The sequence below is a fragment of the Grus americana genome, chromosome 2 (genome assembly GCF_028858705.1).
Source record: "Grus americana isolate bGruAme1 chromosome 2, bGruAme1.mat, whole genome shotgun sequence".
In the NCBI taxonomy this organism is placed as follows: Eukaryota; Metazoa; Chordata; class Aves; order Gruiformes; family Gruidae; genus Grus; species Grus americana.
In genome coordinates this window covers 141321451-141339778 of record NC_072853.1, presented here as the reverse complement: position 1 = coordinate 141339778, position 18328 = coordinate 141321451, and the positions used below count along the sequence as shown (strand labels likewise).

The 18328-nt window shown below is 42.5% G+C and overlaps 1 long non-coding RNA gene across 3 annotated transcripts in view; it reads right to left on the bottom strand.

The window, feature by feature from the left end:
• LOC129202777 (uncharacterized) overlaps positions 1-18328 on the bottom strand; it is a 41383-nt gene that overhangs the window by 4641 nt on the left and 18414 nt on the right. The gene's annotated exons all lie outside the window — the stretch shown is intronic.

Below are 18328 nucleotides of genomic sequence, written 5' to 3'. Positions count from 1 at the left end.
TCCTCTCAGCTCCTTTTGCACTTACCTAACACTGTTATACTAATTACACATTAGTTATGCTGCATTTAGCCATATTTATGTTATACATATTGTTAGTATCAATATATATTAGCTAAAGGACCGAGTTTTTCAGCATTGCTAACTTAGTCTTGTATGTAACATCTTTCAGACTCTAGGTACAATACTCTACAGTAGTTGCACTGAAAACAACTTATCTGACTGCCAACTACAGCATACGGGTATCAGCAGGTTTTCTTGGGGACGATTTACTTCTGTTTATCCACAGGGTCTGGTAATAAATACATGTATTTTGGGGCTCTAGGTACATTAAACATACTGAATAGTCGAAGCTTGTAGAAGCTAATTTCCTTGTCATTGCATTATAGTTAAATTGGTTATGCACGTCTCATTCAATTATGTAACTTCAAGAATACCAACAACATAGGTTCCTGATTTCAATAGTATATATGCTGGTTTTAGCACTCACAATGGATCAGCTTTTAGCATGACACACTAAATTCATCATGCTTTGAAATTCGGAGCCACAGTTTCAAATGTAATATTGTCTTTGTTTGTGTGTGTCATTAATGGCTTTTCTTTTTATACTTTCTGGATGTATACTATAATATTTTGTTCAAATCAAAGTGAAGACTGGAAGGTAACTCACAATCAATATCTGCAGTTAAGCATCTACACCATCAGATCCTCTATTGATAACAGTTTAGTCAAGTAGATATTCAACCAGTAACAAAATCTGCACAATAGTCAAATAAACTATTTGTTGTTAAATCCTGATGTAGGGAAAGTGCCAGGTATACTGTGAAGTCTCTTCAATAGGACTTCTTTAATGATATTCATTCTATGTAGAAGGCACTCAGCTACTGCAGTAGTACAGAAGGAACAAGGAGAAAGGAAGGGTTAAATTAATATCCACAGAAAGTGACACACTATTATGATTTTAGCATTGTGTAATAGAAATAAAGCACATATCAAATGGATTAAAAACTGGCTGACAGATCTCAAAAGCTAGGCATCAGCTGGGATTTCAGATTGAGTGAATGTTCCCAATGTTCCCTTGGGTTCTGTACAAGGCCTAATATTCTTTAGCAATTTCACCAATGGTCATGTAAACATATCCCTAAATACAATCTGTGAATGACATGAGTTTGGCAGGATGGTATACAATGGTGAAGACTGGGCAGTCAAACAGAAATCGGGAATGGTATGGGAAAGAACCACAAAATCATTCAAAGGAGAATTCCTTGCAGTTTAAAAGATAAATAAATAAATAAATAAAAATTTTAAAACTTCCATCTGTTTAGTTTACCAGAAAGAAGATGGGAAGAGGTGAGTTGTACATGAGTAATTCACAGAGGGGGAAATACCAAGTAAGAAATTACTCTTCCATCTAGCAGGAGAACCGTGGGCTGGAAACTTACGCCAGACAGACTGAAAGTAAGGTGCCTTTTTAACAATAAAGATGCTTATCTGTTGGGAAGAACTTTCCAGGGATATACCAGATACATTTTATGATCTCTTAAGGCCAAGAGGAAGACATGCTTTAACCAAAACCAGAGTTTTTTGTTTAACATAAGATAACTGGAGATAGTGTAAAGACATACAAGCAGACAAATTGATCATATTGTATGAGTATGAATGTATGCAAATTTACCAGAGCCAACATTTCCTTATCTGACTGTGTTATGTCTCGTTAAGACAATTGCTTATTAAGAACCATCTTCTAAGGAGGTGGATTATCATTGTTTAATCTTACCTTAAGGGCTATTATGAAATAAAAAGTTTATCAAACATTTAGAAAGTGTAATAAAGTCTACAATCCAATTTGTCCTGCAACACTACAAGTTGCTGGAGAGAACAGCCCTTATTTGCGAGATACAAACCTGAGGTGAAATTCAGTGAAGGAATGGAACTCATCTAAGTTTAGCAAATGCTAATAGACTAATGATGAAAATACTGCCACCACATATGCTTTGAACTACGTGGTCGCATTAAGTGTGCTTCGGTGTTATTTTTAAAATAAGTAGAGCCACAATATATCTTCAGATACTTTCTGCTTCTATCAAATAATAAAAATTAATAATTGTTAGCATCCTCCCCCCTGTTCCATTTTGTAGCATATTGTATCTCCCGGAAACTTGCTGAGCCAGTTACATTAGCAAAACCAGAGAGTAAATCCATTCAAAACAATGTGACTAAAAGCAGAATCTGTCTATTTCCTTTTGCATGGTCAGAACAAAAGGTTCCATTGCTGCTTTTACAGCTAAATAGCATTTTATAATGAGCTCTGAAATTTTTGGGGAAGTCAGATTACAATGTTGGTTTAACATCAGACACTCTATTGTTTAGATGTAGGATCACTGCGATGTCCAGTCTCTGAAAACTTTAGTTTTTCTTTTGATATGAAAAAGACCACTGAAGTAATCCACAAAGAGCTCGGGCCTCAGGAAAGAAGTCTGAAAACCAAACACTGTTAAAGATCGGTCAGACGCGATTATGTGGCTGACAATTACATATGATAACAATTAAAATGATCTGATTCCAACCACATGGAACCTTAACACAGCAGATCTCCAAGCAAATAACGTGTCACATAATAGGTTTTGATTGATGTTGTCAGCAGCCTTTTGAATGTTACAGATACCTTCCCATCAAGGCCTCAGAAATCAGTGGAGACTACTGACCTCATGCTAAACTGAAACTACTTGCATGTACCTAAATACTCTGGTTATAACTGCTCGGCAACCTCAAATTCTTGTCCTACTAGATGATTAGATAAACGCATACATGGTGTCCAGCTGCTTACTTCCAGTTGTAAATAACTTAGCTAATATATGCCTTAGTGGTTTGAAGGAAAACCCTACATGTTTTCTGAGAGGTCTTTCAGTTACCTGCCAGCACAGCTCTGGGAAGATATGTCTGATTACCAGCCAGCTGAAGCACTCCAAACAATTGCTGAAGCCCATGTGTTGGTTGGCATAGGGGACCTAACCAGAGAGCATAAAGGAGCTGCCAAGGAGCTGCCACTGAGCAGCATGAGCCTATTCTACTGCCGACTCTAATTTGTGTTAAAAAAAAATAGGGATGAGTTAATGATTGCTAAACCAACAAATCATCCTCCTATTGGAGGAGCCCCAGAGGACATTCTGTCTCCAGTGGTGATATAACCAGTAAGCAAACACATTGTCACATTGCCTAGAGTGGGCATACAAAAAGCAGCGGGGATCGGACCAGGAATTTGGAGTATTTTCACGGTGCCAGTCTCCACACATGTTCTTGGCTTAGCCTCCTGCTCCTTATTTTCCTCTAGACCAGCATGAGGGCACAGCCCAAAAACTACTCTTCAGATCTGTGATGCAAGTTTTATTGTTTCCTTCTGTATACTGTTAAGTAGAAAGAGAAACATAATGTCTGAAAAACGAATTGAGGAATAATACCATACATTTGTTAGAAGGACAGCTTTTGCTACCATTGTTGTTTTTAAAAAAACAACTTTTTCTGCTTTGGCATCTAAACGATGATTGCAACATTGCAGCTGGAAAAACAGCTGCCTCTTCTAACCGTGGCTGCCATGAACACAGTTCTCCCAACGTAGGCTGTGGAGTCAAGAGAACATTGAGAATGAAGGTTCAGTTAAGACATTGCAATAGTTTTGTCAGTGTTGTTGGAGGTGAGCAAAAATCTTATATTTTATTCACATCAGTTTCAGTCATCTGACAGAGTATGTCAGCCAGCCACAACGCACGATCTTGCCTGTGTAACAGATATAACCAATGCATTGTATTTTTTCCCATTCTTTATAACAGATCACACAAAAGATCAAGAAAAACATGAAGCAATAAAGCTCCTGAACACACAATGCAACTCAGCAGTTATTTTTGACACCTCAGTCATAAATGTGTTTCTGTCCTGAGTTAACAGTTCTACAATGTATGCCACAGCTTTATCTAAATGGCCTTTCCAGTAAGCAATGGTCTTTGATTGCACAATGGATGTCATCTTACTGTGAAGGAACTATACTGGTTTTCAAATAACAATGAGAGCAATTATCTAGAGGGTCCACGTTAAGTTAGAATCACTTATTGCTTCTCTGCAAGAAAAATTACATTTGTTGTATTTATGCACCAAAACCGGCTAGCATCACAGAAAAGCAGGTTCTCCAGAAGAACAGTGAAGCACCAGCTCATTGCAGTACACCACACAGGATGAAAACTCTCCATATTCATATAGCTCTCAACCTTCAGCACCAATCAATCACATCCCTTGTCCTGAACTGCAGAGAACTCTCTCCAAATAATCCCTGATGCCAATCAAGTCACATAATACTTAGCCTTTACAGCGATGAGATCTCAATGTTGGGCAAGAATACATTAGATAAAATGTCCAAGTCATTAAAGAGTAGAGCAACCAATAGAGTATGTACACAAGCCAAATTATAGGAAAACAGATGTAGCCATGCATCCGCAAAGATGCAGCCATAGCCATATTCTCCAAAGAACTGGGTGAACAGCAGGACAGAGCTAGTTCAGCTGATAGGTGTTTTCCATCCCTGATGTCCAACACTGTACATTCAGAGGCCACTTCATAAGTAAAATGCCTGTGAGGTGGAAGCATGAGCAGAGGTGATTAGCATGGGAGCAGGGCCTCTCGTTTTCTTCATGCAGACTCCAATACAAAGGGACTTTGATCTTTAGGGGGATCTTTACCACAGTGCAAAATAATAATGATGATAACACAACAGTAATAATAGGTACAGATAGCAATGCTGAACCTTGAACATATATCCATTATAAACACATAAATATTCAGTTGTCTACTATAAGAGCACAGGTCATAGACTCTTTAGCTTCATTTCCCTCCTACACAGCCAAAAGTAGGCAGGAAAATTATTGAAATATATTTATCAGCTGGTAAACAGTATCTTTTCGAATTGGCATGACAGGAATTTGGGGAGTTGAGCTCCTAATGTGTATCTGAAAATTTATATAATATTAGAAGCAAAAAGAATATTTGAGCTATGGAAGAATCTACAAAAATTGCCAAAATAACAAACTCTTTCAAAATGGGACAGGAGAGGTTGTGACGCACATTTAAATTCCCTGCAGTGTTTTGAAAAACTTAGTATGTACCTACAAATCAACTGTGGGCCTCAATTTATTATTCAATTGATTCTATATATGACTCTTTTTTTTTTTCTTTTTTTTTTTTTTTAAGAATAAAGGAGAAATGCCCAACTTATGGTTTCTGGGCCAGGCTAACTTTCCAACCAATAGCCACACTTTGCTGTCACATCCTTCACTGAAGCCCTCAGTCAGAGGGAGGCAATGAATTGCAAGCTGCAAAAAGGTGTCCAGAAGCTTGATCTTAGCATCATTTTTGCCCAAGGCCCTGTGGCCTCCTACAAACCAGGAATTGCATCCATCCTAATTCAGGCATGCCCCCACCATAGGATGAATGGGTGATATGAACAGCCCTACGATAAAAGTATGAGCAAATCTCAGCCTTGAGACAGGTGCTGCTTGAACCTCCTCATCAATTGCCAAAATGAGCATTTTCTGAAGGAAGCATTTGCATTTTGGTTTTCTAATGGATATGCCTCTCACCAAGTCAGAGGTTAGAGCATATGAATTCTTCCTTAAAAATGACACACTCTTTCAGACCAAAAGCCTGAGACTGACATAAGGTTTGTGGATTACAGATTTATGGAGTAAACACAACTATTATTTGTTGCCCGATCTAATGCACCAGAACTTGGCTTTGGACATATGTAGCAACAGTCTAGCATTTTCCTGAAGTCCTTCTGTCACAATGATTCACCCATGACAGTGAAAGCATATCTGTGTTTCAGATATATGCAGAAGAAGAACATCCCTGCCTTGGGAAATCAACAGTCCAAGAACAGAGGGGCAGAAAAAGGTCAGAGAGTAAAACATTCAGAAGGTCATCAACGATGAGATTTTCTGCAGACGTCATAGGAAGGGAATAGGTAGATTGAAAGTGGAGAAGGTAGTGGCCTGGTGAAAGAACTCAGGGATGCTGAATAATACCAGTGGGGCTGCATGGAAGAAACCAAATCTCTCTGTTATTTTCTGATCAAAAGGAATCCGTTGAACTCCAAACTCACTGAAAAGTGATGAGCTAGTGCTTCAGAGAGGGGTTGAAAACAAGGAGGTGGGGCTGCTTGCATAGTTTTGCTTGGCATAGTTTCATTTTTCGCAAAAAACAATATTCCAAAACTCTTCCCGGGCAGTTAAAAATTATTTTTCTCCCTTGGATTACAACACACACAAATATAAACAACCCTTCTGGTTATGTTGGTCTGGAGTCCTGTCCAGGCTCTCGGTGTGGAGCTCATAAGGAGCTGTCCCACTCTGTGTGTGTTGAAAGTCTCTCCCCTTGGAAATGCGTTTGGGCTGGTGCCTTGAAGCGACATTTGAAACCTGCCCATGCTGCTTTGCTTTTTTTCCCCTTCTTGTTGTCAGGCTCATCATGCTGAGTCATATCTGCAGCTAGATCATAATGATTATCCTGAAATGTCAGCAGCTGCTCTTTTCACCCCCATATGGTGCCAGATTTAGGATGAGGTTTCCCTAATGCATAAACAATGACTATAATTGTGGTTTTTGACAACCAAGGTATCACCGAGATGTTATTCTGTTGTAAAAAAACTGCATTTCCACAGTTGTAATGAAGGGGTGGGTCATACTGACCCATATGTTTCTTTGTATTTCTCCCCAAAGAAAGTCTATGACATAAGTGAATCCCTGTCAGCATGGCTGTTGGATATCAGATGTTGTTTGACAGGGAAAACAGCTAAAAGCTTTAGCAGTTAATATCTTCCTAACTGTGAGAGCATTATTTGCCTAATTTCAGAGATGATTGTTTGATAGACAAAAACATGGCTTTAACTTCTACTCTCTTAATTTAGATGTAATTTCCTTGCGGTTCTCAGATAGCTCTGTCTTCTCCCTCAGTGCTGCTTAAAGTTACCACCTCTCTTTAAAAGTCAACTAAAAAGAGTTCAGGTATCAGAAAAATAAAAAAATAAACCAAACCAAAACAAAAAACCTAGCACGAGTTGACAAAAATAATGAAAACCAAGGCTCTATCTCTTCTTTCATTTATAGATGTGCATCAAAAGTATCTCCACTATCTAGTATCTGTGGAGACAGAAGATAGTGGCTGCATCAGTGAGAGAGGAATCTAGCCCCAGAACCTCCATTCTGTATTTTAATGCCAAATAAAGCAATACAGAGATAAATGAAAGATAAGCAAGTAGAAAATCCTGTAAGGGCAAAGGCAGGGTGAATATGATGTATTATTGTTGAAGATTGGGAGAAAAGTCATTGAAGCTGATGGAAGTCACCACCACCCTTCATTTGAGATAACAGAGCCAAGTAAGTTCTTTGATGAGGTAATACAGGTTTCCGAGACAAGACAAAAGTACACTCTAAATCTTGAATAATGTGGCAGATGGTACTGCTGGTTATTGCTTTGGGTAAGGGTGTATTTGTGGGTATGCATGTACAAGGAAACAAGCTAGCTGAAACACAGACAGAAATGGGCTCTAAACACAGCAGCTAAAAGGAAGCTATCTAGGCAAAAATGCCTAAAGGGAGAGCTTATCGGGGGTACTGAACAAAAAAATGTGATGCTATAAGCAAAGATACTGTCTTTGGTGGTTTGATTGCATCTGCAGTCAGAGAAAGAGGAGTTTGCATGTTCTTTGTAAATAGGTAGAACTGCATCCAAGAAAGGTTTGACTCCGTCAATGGTTTAGCTTCCTAACCAGAACAAGCTCTGGTTTGTGGCCATCTGTGTCAAAGGAAGGAGTATTATAGGTAACAAAACAGACTAAAGGGAAGACTACAGACAAACTTATGCTGTCCTGAGAAAGCTAAGGATGTTGCAATCAATTAAATCTTGTTGTAATTAATTAAATACATTACATTGTAATGAATCAAAAGCCACATGTACAGAAATTACTGCAAATACAAAATGCTTTAACAGATAGCAACACTGACGCTAGCCACTTTTCACTAAAAGACTCTCCTGAAGCTTAAACCAGCCCTTCGGAATGAGCCTGAGAAGATACTAGTGCTCTGCAGGACAAGAGGTTCAGGTTCAGTGAGACGAAAGTGGGAGGTGAGTTCCAGAGCAGCGTCCTTCTGTGAGAACAAAGTCCTCCAGCTCAATGCATAGGGGCTTAAGCCTCATCCTCAAAGCTGGCTTTGACAGCTAAGCCCTAATTAGGTGCCTAAGGTCCCATTCCCCTCCTTCCCCTGAAACAATCAATGACACCAGATTTTATGTACCAAATGGTACATAAAATAGCAGACAGGGGTCTACCTATTTTGCTGGTTTCAATCCTGCCTGCACAAGCCTTTCTGCTGAAGCCGTCAGATGAGATGAAAACTAGTTGGTGAGATGAGCACAGGAATGACCTCTGCAGTAACCAGGGATGACCTCTGCAGTAACCTGAAGCGTACGTGTTCTGCTCTTCCCATGGCATCAAGCAGTACATGTCACCTTCCTGATGAGCACTTAATTTGGATCTCTAGTGCCAAAACCATACTGCACTTCCACAGCTGTAACTGAAAAGCAAAATTGGTCTGATTGATAGGAAGCTATTCTGGTCCTTCATAAACTAGGCACAGAAGAAAATCTGCAGGATGCCAAACATCCAGTCACAGCTGGATTTTTTTACACATCTTTACTGTCCCTGTGTAGCTGTTCACTGGCCATCTTGTTTCATCCACTTAGATGAGATCCATCACTCAGATGTAGCTGTCTCAGAGTTGGACATGTAGCATAACTCAGTTGTCTATGCCTCCTTTATAGTTTTGGAGGTAGATGTTCACTTCCAGAAACATGTCACCATACCCTAACAAAGAAATCTAAGTTAGATATCTCTGAAAAATAGTACAGTCTGAGTTTCCTCATTGACTGAAGTGGGAGTCTAGACAACTGGGCAGTCTAAACACACTACTTTGGGACAGCAGAAGTCAAGTGACACAATCACTGCTTCTTGTGTATTGGGACATGGTGCATTGTCAGATCTTTCTGAAGGGCATCTGTGGTTACTCACGTAACCTTTCTTGTGTGTGTCAAAAAGGGCACTGTCAAATGAAGCAAGCTTATGAGAAGAAAAGATGTGAGAAGAGCTCTCAGAGAAGAGAGCCACTCCACAGGCTGCTTGGGTGTCTCACCTGATGAACAAACCTCACGTGGCTTCTTTCCACGAAGGAGCACTACTTGTCATTCAGTATTCCTCCCTCAAAAAGAGTTGTGTGTGGTGGGAAAAAAAAAAGAGTACTTGCCTCAAAAAGGTGTGGCTTGTTTAGGAGGTTAGACTTAAGCATTGTGGTTGTCTGAATGAGGAGCAGTAAGAAATGGGAGCATTTCGATCTGTCTGCCACTCCGTAAGGGGTAATAGGAGGTTCTTTTATTGTTCCTCTAGCATAATGTACAAGGATGATTTGTAATGAGGCAGAATCTAGAGTAAACAGCTCTTGCTATAATACTTTGCCTTCAGATATCGTAAGAGGTAATCTGCGGTGGGTATGCTTGCGGTAAATCAGAGGCTATGTCTTTGCATTTGGAAGTCACTATTATGTTAAAGGATGTATGCTTACATAGTTCAAGTATGGCATTTGGAAAGAAGTAATTTCACCTCAGAGTGGAAGTTTCCCTGGGGCACAAATCTTCAACAGTGAAATTTTCTGTGTGTACTTTGACAAACGCATGCCCAGCGGGCATGTGCCAAATTACGCCTTTGAAGCCATGGAAGCCTGGCTGTGGGAACCTAGAACCTTGAAGAGTTTCTCAAGGGAGAGGAAGCAGAGCCAGCTGGACTCATTTTCTATAGACAGAAATTTAATTGCTAGCTAGTAGCTACTACATTAGAAGAGAATCATTTCAGAGACCTGGAACACGCTGGTGTGAAGCCCTTGTTAGAGGAGCAGCTGGATGGCAGCCTGACTGTGACCCATCCAGATCTCTTTCTTTGCACATTCTTTTTAACTCCAATATTTACTGTCATGGTAAAATGCGATCATAATTTTAAGAACCAACACATAGTTGTCATTACTCAGCACCTAAGAACAAATTGTAAATACTCTGCTTTTGAGTGCAAACCAGCTCAGCAAAGAACAATTTCTCTAGAGCTAATGCATATCAATTCAGCAGGCTTGCAGACGTGAAATTAAATCTATGTAGTAAAATTGATGTACAGCCTCTTCTGCAAGAAGCGGTTTATTCTCACAACCCAGTGGTGACTGGGGTCTGTCTTCCTTGATCTCTGAGACATACCTTTGCAGCTCCTGAGAGCCAGGCTCCTCTTTGTGGTAGCAGATACCTGTCCTGCTCCATGAGCTAATTTTTACTTCATCCTTCGTCAGTGTTCTCAAGTAGGTCCTACGTCATCCTTAACTCACACAGACAAATACACATCTGTTATTTTGTCCGTCCACCAAAAAAAGATAGAAAACTGGACTAAAACATTGCCCTAACAGTAGGAAGTGTGTGTGCGTAGTGTATTCCTGCAGTGACCTGTACTGGGGAACTGGTGAAGGTTAAAAATAATCCAGGAAAAAAGCAAAACTAAAAACCTCCCATATTTTAAACCAGATTAGTTGCCTTCTCAGGGGTACAATCTCATGGCAGCAGAGTTGGTTGCACTGGCTTAATTTGCTCGTATAACTACACTTTGGATCACAACCGCCTGTGTTTGCCCTGGGTAAGAGTGCACACAAGGACAGTCACTGCTGTTCAACTGAGACACAATAGCTTGTTAAATTGTCATAAACTTATCATAAGTCTGAGTCCCAAATGGCTTACCCGAGGTCACCCAGCAGTTTGAGACACACCCAGCGACTGAACATCATCTCCGGAGTCCAGCCTAGTGTCAAATACCACGGCACTTTTCCCCTCTAATTGCGACCAATTGTCGCTGTCTTCTGGTGGGTGTAACCAGGAGAAAATGGACATGGGAATGAACTGGGACTGTCCAGTGAGGCCTTCCAGCTTTAGCTGAGACATGTTGGCAGGGCCTCGCCAGGAAAACTCCATGGTTCCACCAGGTCCTGCCTCTCCAAAGACAACAAATGATTAGACATTGTTGAGTAACTCAGAGAACAGTTATTGTGACACGTGTAGGTGTTGCTGCCAGACAACACATTTCAGGGACAGCGGGCATCAGTTGCAGAAATAAAAAGCATTTTTGACCCTAGAGAAGCTTCTTCAATTCAATTCAATGCCTTCTTTTCCTACGCATCAGAGTGGCGGAGTGCTATGGTTAGCGCTACGCAGTGCATGGTTTATTAGCATTATATTGATCTGAAAAGCAACTAACATGGGAAATGCAAAAATGAAATAGCGGGGCAGAGGGATCCAGTGTTGGAGGAACACTGCTTTCCGCAAGCCATGTAAACCCTAATTAATAGACAAAGGGCTCTATTCTTTCCCTGTTTTTAACTCCCTCCCTCTTGCTTCTCTTCCCTTTAACTGCACTACTTTTCCCCCTCCAGTTTGCAGTAGCATACACAGGGCCTGATGAAAGCCCACACAAATCAATGGCAACACTCCCATTGACTTCAATGGGCTTTGTAACAAGCAAAGAGAGAAGAGAATAGGTGATTATTTTTCCTTTCCAAATGACAAGCCCCCCCCACAGTAAAACAATCCATATAGTAGTCATAAGTGCTTTATATTGTACAGTGCATGGGCATAATTACTCCAACCCTCTAAACAGCTAGCAGCAGTTGGTCTCTCTAATGCCTGGAAAATTATTTCAAATAGACTTCATATCTACAAAATAGGAATTTTTTTAGATTGTAAATACCTAGGGTCAGATCTCAGCTGTTGTTACCAGCATATCTGCACTGACTTCAAAAGGGATAGTCAATTCACGCATATAGAAGAACTGGCCCAAACCAGCACTTGCTGCACAGTCAAAATTGTTTTGATATCCATGACCTGTTCTCTCAAAGCCATAAATGTAGGGTCAACCCTACTGTTGCTGTTCAGCCAATTATCTAGGCATGATCTTGATTAATGACTCGCCTGCCTCTTCTCTGAATTCAAGCAGACTATCATTCTGTGTCTCTACAGCATCTCCATCTTCCCTACTCTACAAGGCACAAAAAGATTCCTCCACCTCTTCCTCTCGATTCATCTATATAAGGACTTTACTGTGAAGAGTAAAAATCCCAGGTGTATTTAAAAAGTCATTTTCTTTTCCCTGATAGCTGCCTGCAAGTTCGTCTGTTTAACAAAGGGCTATGATACGGGGCGGGGGGGGGCAGAAATCTGTACTAACACAGCCTGGACATCTAAAACATCTTTGTTCTGAAAAGCTGCATACTTTTTTGGCAACACTTGGACAAAAATGATCCAACTGTATTGAAGTTTAGGTCATACGCAAATTGCTCTTATTTGCTTTATTCAAAATGGTGTATGGAATACTGTCTTTCTAATCCTTCCACTAAAATATGATTTGTGGCTGTTCTTCAGAACGTCTGCCTGATTAAACATCCTTGAAAAAAAATGCATGGGATTATAATAAAGAAAAATAAAAAGATTTCTTTCAATCAGTAATTAAGTAGCAATTAAGCATAATTATTACAATTTGTATCTAATTTACAATATCTGTAGAATGAACAGATGTAATTTACCCTCCCACAGTCAACAGCATTTGGCTTAAGCAAAGCCACCTCACACTTTCCTTCACATTTGCACCAGAAAAGGACGCTGTGGATGGTGAGCGAACGTGTCTTAGCCAAGGGGTGGGAACATTCAGCTGTGGTGTAGGAACTGCTCAGTCAGCTGGAAGCATGTGAAAATACCTGTACAGACAACATAAGGCTTTCCTACTGTCTTCAGCAGAGGAATCTTCCCTTTAGGTCAAGCGATAAGAATCTTCAGGTTTTTAACCTGAAGTATGAGGAGCTCTCATTTTTACGTAGCTGGTACAGTAACTCTGTTCCATGTTGCAATCGACCTTTGCAAAAGGTACCTATATGCTTTTTTTCTATAAAATATCATTAAAATTGGTCAAGTCATTTTCATGTGGTGGTTGAGTGGCAGTTCTTCATTAACAGGCTAGGAACAATTACTTAGTTTACTGAGTTACTGAGTCACGGACAAAATAAGTTTTCATTACAAACTCTAGGTTAATTTTCTTTAACTCCCCAGTTTTTAAATACTTAGGAAACACAGGCATGATCTTGGACTGTCTGGACACAGCCAATCTGAAAATTTTGTGCCACAGATGCTTTCAAATAAAACCATTATGAAATTTTCTTTGTTGTCTGACCTTGCTTAAGGTCCATCTGAGCCATACATGACTGGATTATAAAAAAATCAGCCTTTACATACAGCTGATTGCCACAGAGCTGTGTTCGGAAAGTTAGGTGATGGGTGACTAAAAAAGCACCTGAGAAAGTTCTCTGTAATCATTCAGTATAAAAAAGATACATTTACAAACCAGGAGCTCTTGTGTAACAATAGCAAATTCACACAACAGGCCTCCTGCAAAGGTGACCTTACGAATCTGGTTCAAGAAGTAGAAACTGTACATTTGATGAATCTGGAATGTCCTTCAAGCTCAGAAAGCAGGATGCACATGCCCTGTCCTTACCCTGGTGCCACGCCAGGCTAAGAGGCATTTGATGGATTTCTTACCCCTTGCAGGAACAATGTAATGTCTGTTGAAAAGATACAGCAAAAACCTCACGGTTTTGAACTGAAGTCAATGGTTTCCTGATGGAATGCACCATTAAAACCTAGCCATTTGAAAGTGGTAATAAGGAGACAGATGCATATTCAAATGTTTAGGTCTTTAATTTTCCAACACCTAATCTCTTTAATGAGAGTAATCAGAAAAGGGGCATTCTAATTCTCTTGTGGGGAAGAGAAGGCGCCAGAGATCAAGCGATAACCAGGCTGTGTCTCAAGCCATTCTCATGAGACTTCGGCTGTGTCTGAACCCAAATTGGAGAAAAGAGATTTTTTTAGGTACTGTGTCTGCCAGAATTCAAACAGCAGACACACTTCTGCTCTCATGGCGCACATCCAAACTATGGACAACCACCGTTTCAAAAAAAAATTATAAAAAAAGTCACATTTGCTTATTTTGCTTTGGTTTACATAAAGATCTTTCTCACACACATACACCTCAAAGCTAAAAAGAACAATAAGATTGTGAAGTTAGTCACTCCAAAGGTAGAAAGTGCTAGATGTGATGTTACATATGCAACCCAAATTCACTTCCTTATGTGAGCTCACGGTTAGACATGCTTTTATTACATGGCCACATACACTTTTTCCACAGAACAAAGATAGTGTGAGCTTGACTTATTAGAGGACAAAAGCGTAATACCATGTGCTGTGCTAGACAGTCCTGATGAAAGAATTATCAGGTCTGCATGGCAAGAAATGGGTCGAACGACCCAGCTCTGCCCTGGACGGAGGAGGTGGGAGACTGTGAAATGCACTGCTGCCACGTCAACAGGTTCCTTCCCTTCGCCGAGCCAGTAACCTCCTGCACGGACAAGAGGAGAAAGGGAGAAAGGGAGGTGGCAGGCCAGGACTGCAGCAGCGTGGCATGCTACACACCATGAAGGGAATCACTGAAAAAAAGGGGCAGGCTGCAGCCAAGGTTGCTCCCTAGCCTATGACCTGTTTTATTTTCCGTGGCAATCTGGTTCACATTACAAGTACAGTACTGACAAAGTTAGGGTGGTGAGTTTGGGGATTTTTTTTGGTTGTTCTGGCATTTGCTGGCAGTTCCGTGACTTTTGTCACCTCTTCTCTAAATATTTCTTTGTTCAGCCTTGTGCCTTTGAAACTTTATAGCCAGGTCCAGTTCTCTTTGCTTTTCTAGCCCTCTGAACAAAGTAGTCACTATCTCATAAGCAAGCATGGACTCATCTAGGCCTGAAGTTTTCTTAAACAAAAGACCTCTAAATAATTGTTACGACTCTAATCATCTGCTGCCTGAAAATACACTAGCACCCTCTGAACCGCAGTGGGTATTACAGATATTTGGTTTGACTTCTACAATCACTTCAATGTGCAGGCTTGGGCTTTCTTGAGCCCAAGTCAAGTCACGGCATTAGGGATGGCGGGGGGTGGGAAGCCCAGACAGAGGCTCTCATCTCCCAGATAATAGCAGGAGACTGGGCCGGAGCAGCTTTAATCTCGCCTCTCGAATCATAGTTTATCCTTTTCTATTGCCAGTGAGGCACCTGGCAAGAGACGCACGGACTCCTCCAAGGGAGCTCCCCTGCAAAGCGCTCATTTCCCTGCCGAGGCCTGCCTAGCCGGGGCGACCCGGTTTCTGCTGGGATCGCCCGGCTGGCATCAAAGTGGGACTCGTGTCATCCCCCGCCGCTTGCACCAGGCACGACAAAACTGGGGGAGGGGGGGCGGCGGGGCGATGGTGAGCAAGCGGGCTGCAGACACCTCAGAGACTTCAGTCAAGGGCGGCCAACCGCTGCGGGCGGGCCAGCCAGGCCGGGCTGTGCGGAGCACGGCCCCCCGGGGCAGGGCCGGGGCCGGCCGCAGGAGGCCCAGCGCGACCGCCCGGCCCGCGCTGAGGCGGGGCGGTGCAGCCCGGCTGCCGCCGCCGCGGGCGGGGGAGTCGGCACTTTCCCCGGCGTGGCGGGTTTCCGCCGCCCGCCAGGCGCCAGGTCCGCGGGGCCCGGGAAGTCCCCCCCAGGTGCGCCGCTCCCGGAGGCCCTGCAGCCGCTCCCGCCCGCTCCCCGGCAGCTTGGCGGCGGGGCGAGCGAGCCGGCTCCGCGCCACCGCCCGGGGCCCGCCTCCGGCCGCCGCGCCCCCGCCCGGCTCCGCTCGCTTCTTCCTCCCTGGGGTGCGGCCACCCGGGGCCCCGCGCTGCCCCGGCCGCCGGAGCGGGGCTCTGGCCGGGAGCGGACCAGGGGATCCAGGGCGGGAGGTTGCGCCCCGCCCCGCCGCCCCCAGGACTCCCGGCCGTCCCGCCCGCGGACAGGTCGCGGGCAAGGAGGGAGCGGGGCTGCCGGGCGGGACGGCGCGGAGCCGGCTGGAGGGGCTGCTTCCCTTGGCGGGTGGAAAAGCCGGGCACGGCTGGACCTTCGGATCCCCGCGTTTAGCCTAATCTAATAGCAGCAGTGATTAGACTTTATTATTATTTGCGCGCTGATCTTTTCGGCTGAAGGGAGATTTAAAAATCAATAGTAAAGTTGCATGCCTGACTGCTTGGGCACTTATGAAAAAGCTGTTGGCCAAGGCCGATAAATCAATCCTCCTTTTTCTTTCTCTGTCCTGTTTGTTTCTTTTCCGCCTCCAGAATTTTCTTCCTTGCAGAAGGGAACCACATCCAGCAAGGTGCCACTTTGAAATACATCACGCTTGAAGCCAGCGTGCTAATTATAGATTAATAAGAGGTAAAACTCGGTTGAAATGGCATAGTGAAAAAAAAATCCAGGCTGATCAAATTTAGAATGTCATCAAATATGTTATGGTGGCTTAAAATCCTACGTTGAAGAGGACGCTGCGTAATCTTCTGAACCCCATGACTCACTGGCACCAGCTTTCGCTCAGAGAAGTGAAGTTAGAATTCATTTAAAGTTATTTTGTGGTAACCGGGCTGTCAGACTTCTGAGAGTTTTTACAGCCCCAGTCAAGGTATGCCCAACATTTCCAGCCTGACACAGCAGCAGCCTGCAGATGGAACAAGTAAATGAAATGGAAGTGTTTAACAGGCTTCACACGTTTCATTTATTTGGATTTGAACTGAGGAGCTGAGCTGAGCCTTGAATCACCAGCGAAGGAAGAGCATAATTACTTGTCATTATATTCATTCCGATTTATAAATAATGTTTCTGGCTTTATTTTATTCAATGCTTGATTTAAAAATAATGATTAAAAATTAGCCCTTGGGCTACGTGCTGGATTATAGCCAGATGCGTTATTACTTCTCCTTGGGACTCCGGAAATATCTAAATGGACTGGGAGGGAAAATGAAGATTTCCCACTCAATTAGTTATGATGGAAGGACAGTGCTATGGCTTAAGCGTTTCAGATTTTAATTGTTCTGAAACGACGAGGTGTTTCACCAGAATCGACACGTAAACGTTGGGAGAAATCACCCTTGCCGAAAGGTGCGTGTCTTTGGTATCTTCTGCGCCTCGCACACGGAGGAACACACAGCCCTGCGTTTCTGGGTCTGTCTGTATGTATACACACACGTAAGGGAATCGTAGGTGGCTGCATATCTGCACACACACGTAAATTTCTCTAATATGTTTATATGTTCGGTGGCTGGAACAGCAGCAAAATAAGTGTTCCCTGATTTAGAGCACTTCCCAGGTACTGCAAACACTGATGAACCAAAATTCTTATGTAGAAAATGAATAGTTCCCTCACACATACACACACACACCCAAAAAAAGAGAAAGGAAGAAAAAGAGAGAGAGAAAGAAATGAGAGGAAAGGGGAACTCGATTTATTCTCATTTGTTTATCTCTAGATTTTTCCCCCTTTCTGCAAATTCATTTGAATAGCTTTCAAGCTGCAAAATGGAAATGTGGCTCCTGCCCTCTATTTCAGCAGCAGCGTCCTGGCAACAGAGCAATTTTCTATCATCAAGGATAAATGGCATCGAACAGAACATTCTGATAAAAAAGAAAAAAAGCTTTAGCCCAAGAAGCCCATGATTGCTGCCCTTCCTGTCTGTCATCCCTTTACAAAATCCTCTCCTCCAAACCTGAGCTGCATGCTGTCAGAGCTAATAATGTCTTCTAAAGAAAAGGGGAAGAAACAGCATTCATGCACAATGTTCCCATTTATTACACAGAGTGCTTATTTAAAAATTGCAAATATCTTTGTTTGGTTCACTGCAAATTAAAACCAAGATGTAGGAAGTTACACGATGCAACAATTATTCATGTCACAGCAGAGCATCAAGCCCTCGTATCTTGCTTTTCTATTGGTTAATATGTGTGTTTGTGTGCGTGTGCGTGTGCATGCGTTGTGTGTATGTGTGTAACGCAGGGAATATCCCTTGTTGTGAAAATAAAAACCACTTCAGGTAAGTCTGTGTTTTGTTGTTTTAGAGCAAGGGGGGAGGAAAAAAGTCATTACCGATACGCAGTAGGAAGAGGCTGTGCATGTGCTGTCTTTGCGGTTCCGCAGGGGGGTAAGCCCCAGGACCCTGTCAGGGGAGGCTGCTCTGGGAATGAGGTGCTTCGCTGGGGTCGCGGGGCTCTGTCGGTGCACCCCGTGCCGCAACCGCCGCTGGGCTTCGGCTCCTCGCCCCGGCAACACCGGG